Below are 23,589 nucleotides of genomic sequence, written 5' to 3'. Positions count from 1 at the left end.
CTTAACACTGTGAACATGGAGAATATGGCTGAGCAGACAGCTCTGGCCACTCCACACAGCACAATCACGCATTACCTGCAGTGTCGCAGCTCCAGTGCTGCACCTTTTTTGCAACTGGGAGGCTGTGTTAGGTTTTGGGTTGAGGTTAAGTTTAGGATTAGGGTTAGGGTCAGGGTTAGGTTTTGGGTTAGGCTGGGCTAGTTATTGGGTTGAGGTTAGGGTTAGGTTGTGGGTTGAGGTTAAAGTTAGAATCAGGACCAAGGTCAGGGTTAGGTTTTGGGTTGAAGTTAAGGTTAGGATTAGGATCAGGGTTAGGTTATGGGCTGGGGTTAAGGTTAGGATTAAGATCAGGGTTAGGTTGTGGATTGGGGTTAAGGTTAGGATTAGGATTAAGATCAGGGTTAGGTTGTGATTTGGGGTTAAGGTTAGGATTAGGATTAAGATCAGGGTTAGGTTGTGGGTTGAGGTTAAGGTTAGGATCAGGACAAGGGTTAGGTTGTGGGTGAGGCTGGGTTAGGTTTTGGGTTGAGGTTAAGGTTGGGATCAGGACCAGGGTTAGGGTTAGGTTTAGGATCAGGATCAGGGTTAGGTTTTGGATTGAGGTTAAGGTTAGGATTGGGATCAGGGTTAGGGTTAGGGTTAGGTTGTGGGTGAGGCTGGGTTAGGTTGTGGGTTGGGGTTGTTTTACAATAATTCAGGTAACTTTAGAGCAGTGGAACTCCTGCAGTTATAGACTGCACTATTAAACCAAAACCACAACTTTTATAATACACTGAAAACATAATAAGTTTAATACAATGAATTTCATATATTACAAAATTACAGACATTTAAGAAAACAAGGTTCTTCTACAGTCCAGCACAGTTTGGTGATATCCCAGCTCGAACTCACTCCTTTAACCTGATGATTAACAGATGAGCGGGAGTAGATATGAATGATGCTAAATAACACATCCCATTTCTGAAGCCTCGCGGACTGGATGCAGGTCTCTAATGAAGTTGTAAGAACAGTGCAAATGTGAGAAGACTAAGGCTACATCATTGAAAGTGAAGTATTTGATACCACAGATGATGGATAGATAAAAGTGCACAAGCTGAACAGTGCTTGAAATTGCAAATGCTTAAACCCCACACCAATGCTTTATTGCTGGAAACTCTCTGAAGCTCAGCCTGACAACAGAGCAACCACCATGGTACCAAACAGGAGAAGATTCACTGTGAGGAAAAAGGAACAGCATGGAGAAATGATCAAATTAAAAGAGTAGATAGTATAAATATTGCATGTTTCTCTGTTTCTGTTTTAACAATAGCCTAAGTACTTCTAATCATAGGATAGGATAAAGATCTGTAATTAGGCTGGTTACAACTATGATGCTCCCACCATACATTAAAACCCAGTCAGCTCAGTCTGTTATCCTACATAGAAATATATGGCCATGTATGCACACATATTATAAAGAATTGGGTATATTCACCGATCAGCAATAACATTAGTTTCTCTGATAGCTAAAGTGAATATCAGTGGTGATCAGTCAGTTGTTGAAGGTGATGAAGGTGTTGTAGCAGGAAAAATGGACAAGCATAAGAATCTGAAACACTTTGGACAAAAATCAAACTGACATTCTAGACGGCTGGGTCAGAACGTCCAAAACATCAGGCAGGTCTTGTGGGATGTTCCCCGTATGTAGTGGTCAGTACCTACCAGAAATGCTCCAATGCAAGACAACCAGTGGTGAACTAGTGACAGGGTAATGGACAGCCAAGGAGCTGCTGCTAATATTTAGTATAGATACCACAGGACACCTTTAGAGGTCTTGTGGAAGATCAGTTTTGGCGGCACAAGGGGGACCTACTCAAATGTTAGGCTGTAGATGCCTAATATAACCTAATACAATGTTAGGGTGCTAAGGCTATGGCAGATCAGTGTATTTCAAAATATACAACCTTTATATTTTATACTTGAATGTAAATCATATATTGGATATGTGTATACTACATGGATCATACATATATTTTCAACAACTAATAGAAATGCTCCAAAATGACTTAAAAAGATCTTTTTACATTGACTTCCATTAAGATTTTTTTTTTTACGTTTTTGGTAGACACATGTATATTTATATATGCCAATCAATAGCAGACATATTTGTTTTGAAATTTACCATTTCCAAAATTTTAATTTTAACATGCAACAAATATATGCTGGATATAAGAGTATTCTATATATTCTAATATACATCATATATTTGAAATCTATATATTGCCATATATCAGATTTCCATATGTGATGCCACAGCCTGACTCTTACCTGTAGCTCCAGTGGGCTGAAGTGCACTGTAGCCTATAGACGAGCTGCCAGGTTTGTTCTGGAAGAAAATAATAAATCTCTTACTTTCAGTTATACTCAGGTTTCGTCGTTCTATTCAGGCCCACATGGGCCTGTTATCTGTGCATAGATACGATCCATAATCATAATCAATAATCAATGTTAATCAGATTAACTGGTAAAGCCCTGACTTAAAGTAGACACATTAGCTTTACCCCTGCATTGCTGGATCCTGTGGATGAGCTGGTGTTCCCAGCTAAGGATACCGTGGTGTTCCCCACTGAGGATGAGGTGGTGTTCCCCACTGAGGATGAGGTGATGTTCCCCTCTGAGGATGAGGTGATGTTCCCCACTGAAGATGTGGTGGTGTTCCCCACTGAGGATGAGGTGATGTTCCCCTCTGAGGATGAGGTGATGTTCCCCACTGAAGATGTGGTGGTGTTCCCCACTGAGGATGAGGTGATGTTCCCCACTGAGGATGAGGTGGTGTTCCCCACTGAGGATGTGGTGGTGTTCCCCACTGAGGATGAGGTGGTGTTCCCCACTGAGGATGAGGTGGTGTTTCCCACTGAGAATGTGGTGGTGTTCCCCGCTGTGGATGTGGTAGTGTTCCCCGCTGTGGATGTCATGGTGTTCCCCGCTAAGGATACCGTGGTGTTCCCCACTGAGGATGTGGTGGTGTTTCTCACAAAGGATGTTGTGGTGGTCCCCACTGCTTTGTGGTTTAATTAAACATATACAGAGTATTTAGTATCTAATTATAAAGTAAACCTATGCAATAAATCGTTTTCAAACCCAAGTTGTACATTTGTACTTTTCCCAAAGTATGGCCTTCAAATATAACACTGGAACAAAATTTTACTAAGGTACAGAGATCAGTGTACAATTAAATACATTTAAATGTCAGAATCATTTCTGGCTAAATGAAGTTTTAAGTATTATAGATAATCACTATTTAAAACCATAAAAAGTAAAACCTCTTTATAATAAACCTTCAACAGTAGGTTGAACTTGTTCTCATTATTTTCCAGGAGTTTGTAAACTACATCTGGGTCCTACCCATAAATCTTACCTGTCGGTCCGGGAGCTGTAGTGGCTGGAATAAGAAGGCTGTTCAGATCTACTGAGCTGTTGGTCTGAAATTTGATCTGTGGATGTCCCAGTGTTCCTGGAACAGCACATTCACAATTACAATAGATCACGACAAGAGGAAATTACATGCCCAGTAGGTGGTTCCTGACCAAGTTAAGTAGTGAAAAGCATCAGACACTCTGCTGGCAAGCCGCCTGACACCTTGCAAAAATGTAACTGCAAAAATACCTGTCAGGCACTTTCAAATGGTTAAATAGAGGAAAAGCTGAAATTTTAATAAGGTGACATTTAAGGAGATTTGATCATTTTCACTCTCTAGCTCATCTCAGTAGTACTCACCATTAGTGAAATTGCCACTCATGAGGTTAAGGTAAAAACTGGTCCCAGTTGTAAAATTCACTGTGAAAGCACACTGGATTGAGGAAGCTCTCACAGAACTCTGGACTAATCCATCAGTTAACTGCAAAAGCAAAATCACACAATTACAGCAGACCTGAAATCTGCACACAGATATAACAGACACTAGACAGAGAACCGAATGTGAGAAAGAACGTTTGTTTTTCTAGTTTAAAAGTTGAGCCAATCGAACACCACAACAACTGTTAATTTTTCTTAAAGAGCACATTATGTCAGCAATGTCAGAAAAGTGGGCAGGAATTAGAGAAGAAATGACAAGAAAAATGAGAAAGCACTGGTATACTGGGGGTTGTGTTGACAGTTTTGGGACAGAAAGATTGGCTGGGTTAACAGTCTTACCGGTGAAAGTTACTTACTGAGTTAAACTGAGTTAGTGTGTAATTATTCAAAGTTGCATTAATGAACTTTACAACTCCACTGTCATTGGCACAGGCATACATAGCGCCACAACAATCCTAAAAACAACAACAACAACAACAACAACATAGTGTGAGTATATGAAAATGTAAACACTGATAAACATTAATACAGCTCAACATCATAAATCCCCATTTAGTAATCTGATATGTGGCTACAAAGATCAGGAATATGTCTCAAAATACATACATACATCATATCATATTATATATATTGGACACATGCATAATATACAGATACACATACATTAATTATTTTTTTTATTGGGAGATAAACACATACATGTACACCTATACAGTGGTGCCATAATGTTTATGAGCCCTTTAGAATTTTCTGCACAAATCTGACTTAAAACTTAAAAAAGTAAATCAAACAAATGTATCTATTGAGGAAAATAATACAATATTACAGATCTGCAAGGAGCAAAAGTGTGAACCTTTGATTTTAGTATCTGGTGTGACTGCCTTGTGCAGCAATAAGAGCAACTAAACATTTCCAGTAACTGTTGATGAGTTCTGCATCTCTGCTTTGAGAAATGTTAACATTTTCCCTCTGTTATGTCGGAGGGTATCCTCCCATAAACTGCTGCTTCAGGTTCTTCCACAACATTTCATCTGTATTAAGTTCAGAACTTTTGACTTGGCCTTTCCAGAACATTAACCTTACACCTTACACTTTCTTCTGTTCTCTGGTAGGACAACTTGTATGCTTAGGGTCATTGTCTTGCTGCATGACCCACATTCTCTTGAAATTCAGCTCATAGACAGATGCCCAGACATTTTTCTGCTGTATATATGCTGTATATGCTGAATAATTCAGAATTCATTGCTCTAATGATGATGGCCCATGAACTGTCCTGGCTTAGGCCAAAACCATGATACTACCACCACTGTACCACCACAGAAATGTTAAAACACTGTTCCAGTAATCTTTGATCCAGTGATCTTTCTTTTTAGAAAGCAGTAGCGTTCTCCTCGCAAGCCTGCCATGTACACCACTGTTGTTTGGTGATCTCCTAATGGTGGTCTTATGAACATTAATATTGGCTAATGTGAGAAAGATCATTAGGTGCTTAGAAGTTACCCTGGGTTCATTTTTGAGCTCCAGACTATTATACACCTTCTCTGCATGATCTTTGTTGGTCCAAGAGACTCCTGGTTTGGTGGAGCCCAAATTCTTTATTTGTGCTGTTATACACTTTCACAAACATGTGCTGTGAAGATCAGACTGAGAGATCCCTGTTCTTTAAGTAAAGCATGGTGGCCTCTCACACCTGATTGTCATCCCATTGATTGAAAACACCTGACTCTAATTTCACCTTCACACTTTCTGCTAATCCTAAAGGTTCACACCTTTGCCCATCAGATCTGTATAATTGGATCTTTTTTCTCAATAAATAAATTGTAAAAAGTGTAATATTTCTGTTTAATTTGTTTCTCCAGATCTACTATTCAGACAATCTGCTGAAGTTTTAGGTCACTTTTAAAGAAATACAGAAAATGGGTTCCCAACCTTTCAAGCACCACTGTATATTGTTAAATATGTTACACATACATGTTTGTATATGTTGATATATGGGTAAAATATATGTCCCATATTTGAAAATGCCAATTTAATAGAAATTGTAATATATGACAAAACACATTTCAAAATGTGACACTTATATATGTTGGGTATAATTATACAGTGTAGGCCTTAAAACTTTGAGGCAACCTTTTGAGCTTTATTAAACCAAACGTTTAAGATTAATGCCCTAAGCTTAAACGTTGTATGTAAGAATAACTCATAAAGTCTTAATAAGATAAAAAAATGTTATTAATGTTTTAATCTTTCAGTGCTTTTATTATTAATCTGCCAGAAATACTGATAGTATAATCTTGTGATACTGTAAGGTTGAACTGCAGTACTCATCCAGCACAGTAACACAGTACAGAACATTTTCACACAACACTGAGACCAGAGAGTTAACCATTATAAAGGAAGAAATGTACTCCCAAGAAAAGGTAGCCTGGGGGAATTACCACATCCTGGTGGTGAGTGAGAGGGGGGCATGCCCAGTATGCAAACAGATGATGGCAAGAACCAATGGATAAGGTGTTACTTATCAACCAAGACACAATTATTTCCTGTAACAACTCAGTTCACTTAGTCGATAGAACTCACCTTAACAAAACTTAAAATATGCCAAAATATGTGTGTATCTCAACTATTCATTTGTTTTGAGTTTATTTGGTATATTTATTGGTAAATACCTTTTATTTGAAATCTGTACATTGCCATATATCATATTTCTGCATGTGTGCACCTGAGACTCAAAGAATGCACCATTACCAAACACTGTAAGATGGTTGTATGATAAAGGTTATGTTTTTTTTCATAATGTTAACAGTTGGTTTTATCCTACCGTTTGGTTCAGAGAGAACCCCAAAGCGATGTAGCCACTAGATTCTCCAGAAAGTACAAATGTGACATTAGGAGAGTTAACAATGTTGGCAAAGAGCAAGCAGGAACCAGGCGACGCACTGCAGTTTCCCAATAGGGACGTGCACATTCTGCCCTGGATACAGTCATCGAGAATCTGCCAGACACACAGATCACGTATTATCTATCATTTCACTTTAAATAACCTCATACAGAACCAACCTGCAGATTTTAACCTATTAATGATTATTTAATTCTGAACTATTCAGGACTATTCTGTGTCTGATAGTGGTATATCAAAATAGCATTTACAGTAAAGTCAAAATAGTGGTTTATCATTTTCATACAGTACAATGAAATTCTTCTTCGCATAGCTCAGCTTAGAAAGACAAGGGCAGAGAACAGGGTACGCCATGCAGGGTAAGCCAAGCCACAGCACTCCCCGGAGCAAAAAAGCTTAACAGTCTTATTCAAGGGCCCAACAGTTTTAGCTTATCAAATCCACAGCCCAGTGATCAATTACTGATTCTGGACTGTCCATGCACAACGACATATATTTTAAAATAAATAAGTCACATCCCCTACAAACTTCTACTCCTTCTAATACACAAATAAATGTTATTTAATTTAACATCATTTAATTATAATTTATTTACTGAATTTGACAGATTAAAGAAAAAATGACATTCATACAATTGAATTATCCCATCAGTAATAGCTCAGCAAATCACACTTTTAAATATCAAGCTTAAAATATATATTAAAATATATTAAATCTATTCTGTACATATATTGGAGGCTACTTTACTTTGCTTTGCTATTGTTTGCTTTTCACTGTCTATCTATCTATCTATCTATCTATCTATCTATCATATATAACATATATGATAGATATACATTTAAATGTTGAAAAAAGAAGAAAAGTACTTCAACATGCAAAGTCTTGAGAAAAAAATTGAGACTTTCACTATTTTTCATAATATATTGTTTGGTATTTTAAGTTAAAATTGTTACAAAAAAAAGACAGAAAGAAAACAAACCAACAATGATAAAATGAAAAACAAACATCTGGAATCTTTCTTAAAGATGTGTAGGTAGGCAGATAGATTAGATGGTCAGACTTACAAATAGCTACACATGCTGACAGACAGACAGATGTATATAAATATATAGTCATTATTAAGAACTGTACATTACTAAATGAAAGCTTACACTTACACTGACAGCTGTGGTGGTGACTGGTTTGGTAGTTGAAAGCGTAGTTGTTGTCTGAGCTCTAAACACGATGAAAGCCATCGCCACAAACACACCGTGAAACATCCATTTAGCCTCCATTTCTAATAAAGAGGACACGTCACTTACAGTTACAGTCTGCTCCACACCAGAACAAATAAGCTGACTATCATTACTTCATTATTAACGTTACTAAAATAAATACGTACAAAATAAAACGTCTCCTAAAGATCAGAGAGAAGTCAAAATTAGCCTAATTACCCTGCAGGCTAACACCAGTAAAACAGTTCAATAGATAGAGAGAAGGATCCTCACCGTTGTGCTAGAGGGTGTCTGGTGAGGAGTGTTACCTGCAGAGGATGTGGCTCAGGTGCAGCTTAATAGCATCAAAACTGAGAGGCGGAGGCTGGGAAATAGGAGCCAAGGGAGGAGAAAAGTTGACCCAGACAAAGAGGTCACAGAGTAACGCTGTGTTCTTCATTTCTAATACAGTAAATCTGTTTACTGACAGAAAATGAACCTACGAAACTCAATCAAATCTAACCATAACAAACGTTACCAGTATCAGTGTTGAGATTAGATTTCTTCTAAGATTTCTTTGTACTGATGAGGGGATACTAAGAGTTTTATGGAACAACAATAGCTCATTCTCAGGGGAGCTTTAATGACTTTTGTAAAGCTCCACTGATCCTGCATTCCTCAGAGTTTCATGCCGCCAATGCGGTGGAGAGCAAAACTGGTCAGACCACTCTGCGGTGGTGTAAATTAACTCGCATCTACGTTCACGGACTCAAAGTATTACAGTATCCTTGATCCTCTATTTGCCAACAAAGTCAAATATTTAGAGAAAGAGCCCAGAGCTGCATCTCACCAGCATGAAGACATCAGGGAAACCAATGACATCATCAAAGACATACAAATCAACAGCAAAAGCACTGCAGTTCAACAGAAGACACATTTATTTATACAGCACAATAAAGATCATTCAAAGTGTTTATTTCATCATGAAAATAAGAACAAAACAGCTAAAAGAACAGAGGATCAAAGACCAACATATCCACACTGTCACTCAAAAAAATCAGTGTGAAAACTTTCAATGGTAGTCAATGTGAAATATTTTAATCCAGGTTGTGTTGGAGCATTTTCATTGGTCAATTCATCATTAAATTCTGATACAGTATAAATAACAACTGCCAGATTTACATTATGCCACATTATGGAGAAATTTCAAAAATGGAAAAATGGAGATACAAGGTTTTTACTTGACAGTAGTATAAGAAAGATTAAATGGATAAAACAAAAACAAAAAAAAATAGAATGATGAGGTCTGACTATAACATGCCATCCTGGTCATCCTCTCATCTTCTTACAGCAGAGTTATCTGTACATTTTGACAGTAATTGGGCATGTTTCTCCTGAATTCAACCTGAAGACTAAGGAATCATTATTTTTTTATTACTGAGTCTTTTGAGATCAATTAAAGTTTCTTCATGGAACCTTTTTAAAAAATGGTTCTAGGGTTCTGAGGGGTTCAGCAATACCACCTTACAAACAGATGAAGATCTCATTTCGTCTTCTGAAAAACTAGTTTGGTCTGATTTGGAAGAAAGATTGTGGTGTCCTCATGGATGTTCAGGCTGTGTGTCAACAGTGAGGTTCTCCTAGCATCCCATTTCAGTCAGATGGCGACAGATAGTGTGAGCTGACACTGTTGTACCTTGTGTCTGTAGATAAGCTTGTGTTTGCTTAGAAGCTGACTGAGGTTCCTCAACCACCTTTCAAACAATCCTTTGTTGCTATCTTCCATCAGTTATTCATCTCTAGTTAAATTCATTTGTGTGAAATTAGAGTCAGGAGCAGAAGATCAGCTGCAGAAGATCAGAACGTGGTTGGAGAGGATTATTCTGGAGGAGTCTGTCTGGTTTAAACCTCAGACATTTAGTCTGGTCTGATCTTGATCACTATGGCCAGATCCAGAGAGCTCTCTGAGGCCTTCAGAAAGTCAAGTCAAGTCAAGTCAAGTCAAGTGGGTTTTATTGTAATTTTAACTACATACAGAGCACACAGTGAAACGAAACAACGTTCCTCCAGGACCATGGTGCAACATAGACACAGTGCATACAGAACACAAGTGCAACACAAGTGCATGTAACAAAAAAAGACATCAGTTCAGAAGTTGAGTTGAGTTGAGAAGTCTGATGGCTTGGGGGAAGAAGCTGTTGCAGAGTCTGGTCGTGTTGGACCGGATGCTGCAGTACCTTCTTCCTGATGGCAGGAGGGAGAACAGTCTGTGTGAAGGGTGGGTGGAGTCATCCACAATGCTGGTTGCTTTGCAGATGCAGCGGGCAGTGTAAATGTCCATAACGGAGGGGAGAGAGACTCCGATGATCCTCTCAGCTGTCCTCACAATGCGTTGGAGGGTCTTGTGGTCAGAGGCTGTGCAGGTCCCAAACCAGGCAGTGATGCAGCTGCTTAGGATGCTCTCTATGGTCCCTCTATAGAAGAGGGTGAGGATGGGTGGAGGGAGACGGGCCTTTCTCAGCTTCCGGAGGAAGGAGGGTGGAGATGCAGAGAAGTCTGGGAAAATGTTTAAAAAGAACACTTAGAAATAACCAATTCCACTGTCTGCATGGTGGAGTGCGAAACACTTCCTTACAGACGTCTGAAACTGGTAGATCATTACAGAAAATGTTTTACTGTCTAAGTTATTTTGGCCAAGGGGGGAAATACCAGCTATAAGGGCCAAACCTGTTACTTACAAGAAAAGGGCATTTCTATTAATTACATTTTATAAATTATGTTTAAAGATATCTCTTTAGTTGTGTGAGTTTAGTTATATTACCTCTGTATCCCAGTATTGTTCAAATGAATCATTTTTTTTGTTTAAAAATACAAATTTGTAATTGAGTGTCCTAATGTTTTCACATGAAATATTGATATTACTATTGTTTTTGCATTAAATGTATAAATGTACACATTATATATAAATATACATCTTATTTATAAATCTACATTGGTCCCTCATTATGTGTGTTATATTACCAACTGGAAACTTAGCATGTGTTTAAAACCGAGGTGTAACATTACTGCAGAGTGTTTTTTCTAAGCAGAGGTAAGTCAGAGGGTGTGTGCTGCTTATTAACAGCTATGTACATATACTCAGCACGATATGGGATCATTTGTAGTTGTATTTGTAAACATGATTAATTCTCTTAAATACTGAGTTTGCAAGAGCTGTAAGCCAATAGCAAGGTAAAGTTTATTTGTGCAAAACATTTCATACACAGGTTTTACATTAAGATAAAAAAAGAAAATTTAAATTTTATCTGTGAATCTGGTGAGAATATATATATATATATATATATATATATATATATATATATATATATATATTATATTTCCCTTCTATTAAAATTATTTATATAGTGTATATATTGGTAATTTGTCTATGTTTTTGCATCTGAGTGTCTTGCTATCTGCTGTGACACTGAGAATTTCCCCACTAATAAAGGAATAAAGGTATATATATATATATATATATATATATATATATATATACTTTACTTCCGCTTTCAGGAAAGTGGAAACAGCACGGAGAAATTATCCAATTCAATTATAGATTTATGCTGATTAATCTAATTCATCTATTTGTGACAGTGTCTGATATGCTAATTACAAAAATAAAAAAAATACAAAAGTTTGCCCAAAACCCCAGACTAAATCTTTATTATTGTAAACTGTCACAGACAACTTCCACCATAAACCAAACAGCAGATCATCCTGACAACAGAGCAACCATGATGGCACCAAACAGGAGAAGAGATACTGTCAGGAAAAGAGAAAACACATGAAGAAATGATTCATAAAATTATATATTCATGCAGATTGATCTGAATAATCTCTTTATTTTCTGATGATGTAAATTACAAAAGATAAAATAAAAATACACAAAACAATGTTTGCAGTCCAGCATCTTGTTTCCATCAAACTAAATAAAGGCAGCTCATGTCAGTCGCTGACTCTTACCTTTAGCTGTCGTAGGCTGAGGTGCACTGTTTTTAGAAGATGTGCTTCTAGAGATCTAGGAGAGGTTTATAAAGTAGTGATGTCAATCTATCAAAAAAGCATTTTTGGGCTGGAGAATAAGTAAATAAAATAAAATAAACTGAGAATCTGGAGAAATCCATGTTTTTCTTATAATATCTCAATGCAGTTTAGAGAACTTCAGCCCTGAACACGACAAAGCTCGTACTCAGAAGCTATAATAGAAAAAATGCTGCAACAACAGATGATCAGTCAACAGGCTGGATTAAGCTAAGAATATGAATATTTGAAGAGTATGAATATTAAAGATAACGGTTTGGTGGAACTTGGAGATGGAGGCGGACGTACTTGCAAGTATTTATTAAGACAAGGAAAACAAAACAGAACAAACAGGCTACAATCAAACCCAACACTGAGACTAACAAAAGAAACAAACAGAAACAGAACAAACAGGAAAACAGCAAAACTTAACAAGCACTAAAATGAACAAACCAAACAAACAGACAGACAGAAACCAAACAACATGGCCAAGCCAACACACCACAAACAGGCGTGAACACAAACACATGAACATGTGCATGTTAACACGTTTCCGTGTCAGTTTACAGTTTGGTAGCTTGTCCTGTTTGCTTGTGTCTTGAGTTAAGGTTCAGTGTTTGCTTTCTTTGTTAGTTTTAGTGTGTTAGTTTTGGTAGGTTTGTTTGATCTGTTTCTGTTGGTAGTTTTAGTATTTGGATTTTCCCAGTCTGTGTTCCTTTTGTAGTCTGTTTGCTTTGTTTTATTTTCCTTGTTTTTGCTCTGTTTTGGTTTTGTTTAATAAAAAACCTGTGATTACGTCCGCCTCCGCCTCCAGGCTCAACACACTTAATAAAGTGTGTTGAGCATAAATAAAGTGTAAAACCTCTGAGCTTAACAGTAGCAATGCTGTGTTTCCTCCGCTACAGAAAAGCGCTAATACGTCACTAAGCTCTGTAAAAAGAGAGACCTATGGGAGGAAGTTGGGGTCAAACTCGATAAAGATGATTAATTTGTGTCACCAAATTAAGGTTAACATGTTAAAGTCGTCAGATTAATTGTATGTGTGTGTTCATGTGTTCACATTGACATCACTACTATAAACATCTAGCCCTCAGGTGTGCGAAAATATCATCTCTGATCTGTGATATAGACTGTGGGGATTACATTGGGATTAGACAGGGGCACATCTATAATAATCTGTAAAAAATATTTTATACATCTGTTCACTGATAAAACTTTTGTATCTGGACGGCAATAAAATTCCCACAGGATGAGCAAGTTTCTACATTTACAGTTTACATTTACAGCATTTAGCTGATGCTCTAATCCAGAGCGACTTACAAGGTTACTCGTATTACAGAGTTGAGCCAGTGTAGTGTTAGGAGTCTTGCCCAAGGACTCTTATTGGTGTAGTGCAGCACAGTCACCCAGACTAGGAATCAAACCCCAGTCTCCCACATGGTGTGGTGGCTCACTGGCAGGTAGTGGTGTTATCTGTTGCGCCACACCAACCACCAGTTTCTAGAAGATTGTATTTTTACAATCCAGCATGTCTACATCACATGGTCATATAATCATAAAAGTACGTAAAAGTACTTTTAGTTGAGGAGATGTGAATGTGTGAAACACATACAAAGCAATGCTCCTGGAAACATAAATCTGAGTCTTCTTTCTAATGAAGAGAATCTGCACAGAGGCCCCCTGTGCAACTCTACAACGTATGTCTTCCCAAAGATCTTCCCGTCTAATAATGTCTGCTGTATTTTACAAGTACTGCTCTCTTCTTGATGTAGAATGGGCTGTCTTAAAAGTGGTTAGACTTATTTCTGCATAACCCTGACCAATCACACTGCTAACTGGGCTTCATGAGGTGATATCTGCCTAAACATACACAGACGTGTCTCCAGACAGGACTAAAATAACCAGAACACAAAACTCTACATGATTCCACCTGTAGTTTTCTCAGAGAAAGACCAATGGATGGAAATAAACTATAGAGTAGCACATGTAAAAGAGGACATTACCCCAGGACCCCATGTACATTAATTATGTCTAAAAGGGACACAGATGTATTAGCTTTACCATAGGGTTGTTGGCCACAGAGCTTGTTGTGCTGGTATAATTACCTGAGAAAAAAGAAGAGTGTTATGAAAAAAGCTAAAGTTGGTAGGTATTTAGATCAAAATAATAATAATAATAATAATAATAATAATAGACCCTTAAGTTTACAGTTATTATTAATATTTTTATACATTATACATACAAGTAAACAATGCACCCAAAAACAGACGTACATACAAAACTACCATTTTGAGGCGTATCGTAAAACCACCAGCCACTTACTAAAAAGACATATTTTGACCAAAACAGAATAACTGGAAGTGTTCCAGACATACTTCTATGCATTTTTGTCCACTTTATCCTCCATTGTGAGCCTCTAAAATTCACTTTTTGTATGTTTTTTTTTTTTTAATATACAATGATCAAAACAAGTGTCATGGTCGATTAACAGCATGACAAATGAATAACACTTATTTCAATGTTTTTTCTTATATAGCTGAACCAGTCTGGTCATGTCTCACTTCTATTTCTTACCCATATCTCCTTCAAGTTTGATCAGATCTACTGAGCTGTTGGTGAGGAATCTGATCACCGGAGTCTCCAGTGTTCCTAGAATTTTAAAAAAGAGTGTTTATAGACCCATCCTGGCCACACTAACATTATTATTTCAATAAACTCTTATTTCAAAGATGGTCAGGGACAAAATTGCAACTGTTAATATTCCTGAAAAACATCTCTCCTGATCGTGCTCGGAATGGTGCAAGGGCCAAGGTGAGCTTACTTTCCTTAACGAATAGGCTTTCAAATGAAATAAACTCATTTAAATGCATTTAATCCAGTTGTTTGTTTTGCAAAAGAAAGAAATGAATCTGCATGTGTGAGAGCAGTGTTCCTTACATTTGGGGACAGATGATAACAGTAAACCATTATAATACCGGCAATGCCATTCAAATGCATTACATTCCTAACCCACCCAACACCAGACGTTGTTGGACGTCATATGGACAAAAAGGGCTGTTAAAATTTGTGTTTAGTCTGTCTAATTGGGTCCAAATTTAGACCATATATAGCTCTAATATAGCAATGAAAATAATTCTATTAAAATGTCATGTACAAACCCGGACTAGACTTTCTGAACATAAGTGCTGCTTTTCAAAATCTTTGACATCTTGGACAAGAAAGAGACGCGTGAAATGCTTTTGATGACTGCTCTTGCAGAAGAGAAGGACCACCATCCAATCCAGCATGTTTAATTTACACAAAGAGGGACATGTCTTTTAGGCTTTTCCCCTGTCACTTTTTAACCAAATATCAACATTGCTAAGACGTTATACAAAGTCTTCTTTCTAACATATTTTTTATGTCGTTTTTACTAGGAACATATCGTCATGGTCACGCAAAACCTGGTATCTCCATTTCTGCAGTTGTTCTTTACACTGCCTCAGAGTTTTATGATGAATGGACCAATAAAAATGCTCGAAAAGCACTTCAATCCTGAATTCTACCAAAAGATAAGAAGCTTTTTTCCTTATTTTCTAGATACAAGGTTTTTGTGTGTCAGTGACAATAAATTAATAGGAGAAGGGTGAAAAGCTCTTAAACTATTTCCATGTAAAATGTCAATGTCATCGCTCTACTTATTACAAAATATTCCAAAAGAGTACAAATCTGAAATGATCATTAGTAAAGTTCCCACTCATGGGATAAAGGTAAAAACTGTTCTCGGTTTTCACATTTATTGTGGAAGTGCAGTGAATCAGAGAGGTAGCATTCACAGAGCCCGGGACTAATCCAATCGACTGCAAAAAAACAAAGGAGCAGTTTGTTCAGGACACTGGCATTTCCTCCATTACTTCTACTCAGTCAGCTTAGATCAAGGCCTGCCATCACCCCTAGAAGAGAGTCTCTGACTGTGTTTTGACCCATGGCTGTCCCATTACCAATCTCTGACAATGAGTTCCTATCATTACCTATTCGTAAGCTGATATTGAGAATTAAACCTCAATGGTTTAGCACCTAGTCTAGCGAACATATTTAGCTTCAAGTTAGCTAAATAAAAAAATTATAAACCAATAATAGTTTAAGGTCTGTGGTAGGCTGCAGTTATATATTGCTTGCAGTGTAGCTGCAACAGTGATGAAACATTACTAATGCTTTAGCAGAGGAAAGTTATCTCCTCAAATGGTAATAATATTGTGAAGATATTTAGAGTTGTACCAAACATCAGCATGTAACTTTGCTTTTATTAATTTTTTAAACTCTTGGTTGAAAGTTGTGTATTTATATATAAGTGACTCTGCACTCAGAGATGAGCTGATTTTCATGGTGGACTCTTATTGTGTAGATTATTGTATTACAGATGAAAGCTACTTACTGAGGCAACCTGAATTAGTGTGGAATTGTTTAGAGTTGCGTGGATAAACTTCATGACTCCATTGTCATTGGCACAGGCGTAGACAGTGTCACCATCACCCTAAAATTGAAATCGCCCAATATATTAATAATGTTATACGGGGACAGCTCAGAACTGTCCTCGTATAACATTTGATGCTCATCAGGCTGGACGAAGTTAAAAACCATCTCTAAAGAACTATCAACACACATCACATAAAAATCATAAAATTGTTGGTTGGTGCGAATGTGGGTGAATGTTCATTAACATTTATAAATGCATAGATATACAGTGGAGTATACAGATTTCCTAAATGTCTTCTAAATTTTAGATACGATAGATGAGGAGATAAGGAAATTCAAATCAAACTAATAAGACAAAATATTAGACTAGCTCATTTATTTATTAAGTAAAATGTTCCAATATTACAGATCTGTGAGGAGCAAAAGTATGTGAACCTTTAACATTAGCAGATAATTTGTAATTATCTCTAATTAATTATAAATGTAATTAGAGTCTGGTGTTTTCAATTAAAGTCTGATCTTCACAACAAATATTTGTGAAAGTGTATCATGTCAAGAACAAGAAGATTTCTGAGGACCTCAGATGAAGAGTTGTTGATGCTCATCAGGCTGGACGAACTTAAAAATCATCTCTAAAGAGTCTGGGCTCCACCAATGCACAGTCAGACAGACTGTGTACAAATGGAGGAAATTCAAGACCATTATTACCCTCCCCAGGAGTGGTCCACCAACAAAGGACACACTAAGAGCAAGGTGTGTAATGGGCCATGAGGTTACAAATGCCCCCAAGGTAACTTCTCAGCAACTAAAGCAACTATCTTCTTGGTTTAAATAAGAAGCGTCATGTTTGAAGAATTCTATACCTTATCCGATCTGTGAAACACAGTGGTGGTAGTATCATGGTTTGGGCCTGTTTTGCTTCATCTGGGCAGTGACAGCTTGCCATCATTGATTGAGCAATGATTTCTTAATTAAACCATGAAATTCTAAAGGAAAATGTCTGGGCATCTGTCTTTGAGCTGAATCTTAAGAGAATGTGGGTCATGCAGCAAGACAATGACCCTAAGCACACAAGCGGTCCTACCAGAAAACAGTTAAGGTAGAGTAAAGGTAATATATATATATATACACAAACACAAACACATACATAGTAGTTCATCTGAGGTTGTATTTACCTAATTGTAAGACCTGCTGAGTATCCAAATTTATTTTATTATTTATTATATTACCTGATCCATAAAAGCATAAAATTAAAATAAAAAAAAAACCATGACTGTATATATTACTCTTGTAGTCTAACCTCTTTTGCAAATGGGGGATTTGATCATTTTGGTTGCAGTTTAGTGAAATCTGTGTAGTCTTTAAATGACCTGATTGTTTTATTTGTTTGTTTTTGTGTGTGTGATCCTACCGCTTTGTTGTTTAAAGAGAAGCCCACAGCAGCATAGCCATTCAAATTTTCATTGAGCCCTAGAGTGATGTTGACTTGAGTTGAGTGTTGTTGTGACAATGAGTGAAAGGCAGGAGCCAAGCACTACACTATCACATTTGGCCACAAAGGTGAAGCAGGTCGGACCACGCAATCCTGGTAGTGTGGCATTCTTGTAACAGGCCTGGAATAATGAATCCATCTGGCAAACACACAGTTCAGAATAACACACTCAGGAGTTACGTTCTGAAAGAAATCACCAACAAAGCATCATAGAGTAAACAACCTGCAAAATAAATACAATAACAAAATAAATCTGACCAATTTTGTACAGTTTTTAAAGAGCCATATATGAAATGACAAGAGGTCAAAGAGTACAGCTGCGTTCTTCTCTTCTAATACAGTAAATCTGTTTATTGACAGAATATTAACTTACTAAACTCTGAAAATGAACAGTGTCAGAGTGTCACATTACAGGAGAATAGAAAAAGATTCTTAACCCTTTCAGAACGAACTCTGTCTCTTTACCTTCTCCGAGTAAATAGCCACCAATTTGTTCAGCTCAACCTGTTATAAGACCACTGGGGTCCCCTAAACCTGAGTCAGACCAATTGCCACCCACCAGACTGACCACCAGGCTCCTCTACCACCTGTGTCAGACCAGCAGCCCACCCTCCACCCACTGCTACCTGTCTAATGACCATGTTAAAACCTACCTAAACCATCTGCCACTGCTAATATCGCCACCATTATCCATCATTACTCTCATTACTCTGACCATCACAACTGTGATTATAGTATTACTATGTCCTGATTATTGTTTGTTGACTGCGGGGGGCAGTGGTGGCTCAGCGGTTAGAGCACCGGGATATTGATAACAGGGTTGTGGGTTCGATTCCCGGGCTCGGCAAGCTGCCACTGTTGGGCCCTTGAGCAAGGGGACTTTACCCTCTCTGCTCCCCGGGCGCTGGAGTTGGCTGCCCACCGCTCTGGGTGTGTGTGTGTGTACTCACTGCCCCTAACACATGTGTGTGTGTGTGAGTGTGTGTTCACTACCAGATGGGTTAAATGCGGAGGACACATTTCGCTGTACAGTGTACACTGTACAGTGACAAATACGTGCACCTAACCTAAAAAAATATATTACGATTACTTTGCACAGCTGAGCAGTAGAATAGTCTTGATGGTTTAGTGACTTTTAGCAATAATTTATAAATAGTTCTGATCAGAGGAGGATGGGCCGGGTCCCCCTTGTGAGTCTTGGTTCCTCCCAAGGGGTCTTTGATTTGCTCACTGGGGGCTTTAGGTTTTTATGATGCTGCTTTGTGAAAACACTAGTTTTAAAAAGCTCTATACAAATACATTTGACTAAAGCCTGTTAATTGATAATTGTTACAGAATATTCAAATTATTATAAATATCAAAATTATATAAAATATTAAAACTGCCCGAAAGTATTCATACCCCTGTCAAAGTTTGACTTAAATTTACTTTTATTTAACCAGAAATTACATTTTTGCCTGGAAATGACACAGGCATCTCCCAGGAGATAACACGATGATGTACAAGAGGCATCATTGTGGGAAAAAATATTTCTCAGCTTTTATACACATTTGAACAAAAAGTGGCATGTCCAAAATTATTCATACCCTTCTCAATAATTAATAGAAAAGCCTTTATTGGCTATTACAGCAATCAAACGCTTCCTGTAATTGCTGACCAGCTTTTTGCATGTCTCCACTGGTATCTTTGCCCATTCATCTTTAGTGATGAGCTCCAACTCTTTGAGGTTCGAGGGTCTCCTTGCCATCACCCTGATCTTTAGCTCCCTCCACAGATTCTCAATTGGATTCAAGTCAGGACTCTGGCTGGGCCACTGCAAAACATTAATGTTTTTGTCTGCTAACCATTTCTTCACCACTTTGGCTGTGTGTTTTGGGTCGTTGTCGTGCTGAAATGTCCACCGGTTCCCAAGGCCAAGTTTCTCTGCAGACTGCCTGATGTTGTTGTTGAGAATCTTGATGTATTGCTCTTTTTTCATGGTGCCATTTACTGCGATCAAGTTCCCTGGTCCATTGGCTGAAAAACACCCCCAAAACATTAGGTTCCCACCACCATGTTTGACAGTGGGGATGGTGTTCTTAGGGTTGAAGGCTTCTCCTTTTTTACGCCAAATGGTGCACACATCATTGTGGCCAAACAATTAAATTTTTGTTTCATCTGACCATAAAACAGAACACCAGAAGTCTTCTTCTTTGTCCAGATGAGCATTTGCAAAGGTCAAGCGGGCTTTTGTGTGCCTTTTCTGGAGAAGTGGTGTCCTTCTTGGCCTGCGTCCGTGGAACCCAGCAGTGTGCAGTGTCCGTTGAACTGTCTGCCTTGAGATGTCGCCACCAGCAGAGTCCAGATTCACCAGGATGGCCTTGGTGGTGATCCTTGGATTTTTCTTCACCTCTCTTACTATTCTCCTGGCCAGCACAGGTGTCACTTTTGGCTTCCGACCACATCTTCTGAGATTTTCCACAGTGCGGAACTTCTTGTATTTTTTAATAATACTTTGCACTGTAGCCACTGGAACTTGAAAACATTTTGATATGGCTTTATAGCCCTTTCCTGACTTGTGAGCGGCCACAATGCACAGCCGCAGGTCCTTAGTGAGCTCCTTTGTCTTAGCCATGACTGTCCACAAACCAACTGCAGAGAGCTGCTGTTTTTCTCCTGTTGAGTTGATTAAAACAGCTGTTCCCAATGAATCAGGGTAATTAGGATGCTTTAAAACAGCTTGGACTATTTGGAATGGTATAGAACTTTGGATTTTCCCATATACTGTGACAGTTTTCAAAGGGTATGAATAATTTTGGACATGCCACTTTTTGTTCAAATGTGTATAAAAGCTGAGAAATACTTTTTCCCACAATGATGCCTCTTGAACATCATCGTGTTATCTCCTGGGAGATGCCTGTGTCGTTTCAAGGCAAAAATATAACTTCTGGTTAAATAAAAGTAAATTTAAGTCAAACTTTGCCAGGGGTATGAATACTTTCGGGCATGACTGTATATATATACACACATTCAAACTATATATGTTAATTATTATTATTATTATTATTATCACCATTATTATTTATTAGTATTACAATTAATACATCAGGAATTTATTGCTTGCAGCAGTTTTTGTGACAAACTAAAACATAGAACAAAGTCAGTTTAAACTAAAATGTTTAGAAGTCATTTCAAACTTTTCAGGTACATGCAGAGCGCTTACAATCCACAAGGAAGCAGAAAACATTTATTAGATGATTTTCTTATTCATGTGTTGCAATGTCATTCACACCCTTTGTTTGGAACTGCAACCTCACCCAAATGTGCTTCTTTTATTTGACACGCAGGCAAGACACAGCAACTAGGAAGTATTTATAGATCCGGATATACAATTAAAATAATGAAAAGGTGTCATAATCCCATTAGTTATGCCAGGTAATAAGGCTTTGCAGATGGGTTTTTTTTTTAATGGAAACTTTGAAAAATGATTCTATACAGCACCAAAACAGAATCAGAATCTCTTTATTTTGCCTAGTTTGTTACATATACAAAGAATTTTACTTGGCGAGAGCAACACAAGTACGACATGTAACAAACAAACTGTTAACAAGTATTACACTGAGAGAGAAAATACAATAAACATAAGAAATGAATATTTAATTAGTATTAATTAATAAGTTTTAAAAAAGTAATAAAAGTAATAAAAAGCTGTAAAAATTAAAGAAAAATAAATGTAGAAAAAATCATTAGCATTACTAAGTCAATAAACCTAAAGCACTTTCTAAATAGAATTGAATAGTTTTGTATTACAGAGAAGACTACAACCCAGCAAAGAACCGGCCTTGCAGAGGTTTCCTGGTACCATTACCACGCACCATTACATAATACAACAATTTTTGGTTTGTTTGTTTGTGTGTTAATTAACGTGTGATTAGGTAATATTTGTGATCTCTGCCTGGTTTTAGCTGGGAAATACAAACCTAGCTAATTACAGACAGTGCACTGGTAACCAGCATTTGTAGGAGCTTTGTGAAACGCCCAAGTCTGTTTACAACAGTGTTGTTTAAGTGAACTCATCCCAGCCCCCCTACAGTCAGCAGAAATACTGAAAGTGAAACTCTGAATGTTGGACTACTCCCTAAACAGACACTCGCTGGAACATTTACCTTTGTAGGTGTGCCCGAAGGCAGGTACACCGCAGGCATACAGCAGAATGTCTTGTGATCCACCCGTCTTAAGCAGGGCTTGGGTCTCGTTCAACAATGTCTGATAATGGCCCCAGAATCAAGGCTGATGTTTATGAGCTACTCACCTGTTAAGATTTTGGAGCAGGCTCATTTATGGCCTCATCATAAAACAGGAAGCGTACTCATAACCAAGTTCATAAATTCAACTCAGAATCAGACGGTTGCTTCCATTCACCAATTTGAGCTGGAAATTAAGGGATGCAGACATGTCAGCTCCGCAGGTAGCTCAAATCCAGGTTCCCCCATATTGTGTCCCAGTACACAGCTTTATCATTGGTTTACAGCTTTAGGGGAATACAAAATGTGTATTCTTTGAATAGATGTTTAATCTTTAGGACTTTTACGATCTGGCAGGTGCAACAGAACTGACCCTAAAGTTTCTGATCCTTAACCTCTAGGCTATTAGTATCTCCAGAAAGTGTGCACATTAAAACATTAACATGTCACACATGTTAACAGGTGTATAATTAAACAGCACTAAATGAAGGAAATAAGATCATAGATGTGTTATTTTCAGTTCCCAGAAATTAGGCCTTCTCTAAAGGTCAAAATGTTCCATTCTACTTACGACTTACGATACTCGATGGATGGCGATAAAGCCTGTTCGATTTTTTAAAGGTTGTACTTTGTATGTCTGATCCCAAATAATATCTAATCAGCATTTACTGGTTGAGGAAATTTTCAGAGCTGTTTGCAGGTAGGGAAGCATAATCTCTTCAATAAAACTCTTCAGCTTTTGAATCAGTGTTTAAATTCACAATTTAGAGCAATTAAAAAATGCCAGCCTAGAAACAAAAAGTGCAGCAATTTCACATCCAGGTCATTTATACATGTCTACGTAAAAAGGTACTAAACTTCAATGTCTGCTCTTTAAACAAGCTGTGGAAACATATCAGTATCAGTATAAGATAAGATAATCCTTTATTAGTCCCACAGTGGGGAAATTCTCAGTGTCACGGCAGCAAAGGAATAGCAAGACACTCAGACGCAAAAATGTAGATAAATTACCACTATATACCCAATATATCAATATATCAATATATATATATCAATCTGAATATCATTAAGGTTGGTTTTAGTTTTTACTATAAATCTATTTTTTTAAAGAAGTACATTTATTCTTTTACTTTAAAGACATTTAGGAGAGAGTACTTTTATACTTTTACTTGAGTAAAAAATTTAAACCATATTTTCATTGACTTTCATTAAAGTATTTTTAAACTGGAGTATTTGTACTTTTACTAAAGTATGGGACTTGTGTACTTCCACAACCTCTGACCATAAGGCCATGCACAGCCTACATGACTGGCTATGCCAGTGATCAATGGCATGTTGTTTAACCTGTAATTTATGAATGCGGATGATGATGGCTTTATTTAAATAACTCTGCCTTAAACAATCCATATCAAACCGTACCAGAGAGACAAC

At 37.5% G+C, this 23,589-nt stretch overlaps 1 long non-coding RNA gene across 1 annotated transcript; it reads right to left on the bottom strand.

The window, feature by feature from the left end:
- Window positions 1-3,403: 3,403 nt before the first annotated feature.
- Window positions 3,404-4,240, bottom strand: LOC140546538 (uncharacterized). The gene is made up of 3 exons (XR_011978355.1): window positions 4,191-4,240; window positions 3,757-3,877; window positions 3,404-3,493 (listed from the first exon to the last, which is right to left on the bottom strand). It is a non-coding gene; the product is annotated as an uncharacterized lncRNA (long non-coding RNA).
- Between the last annotated feature and the right edge of the window lie 19,349 nt (window positions 4,241-23,589).

Source organism: Salminus brasiliensis, chromosome 24 (assembly GCF_030463535.1).
Source record: "Salminus brasiliensis chromosome 24, fSalBra1.hap2, whole genome shotgun sequence".
Lineage (NCBI taxonomy): Eukaryota > Metazoa > Chordata > Actinopteri > Characiformes > Bryconidae > Salminus > Salminus brasiliensis.
The sequence above is the reverse complement of the archived record's forward strand: the minus strand, read 5'-3'. Positions and strand labels throughout refer to the sequence as shown.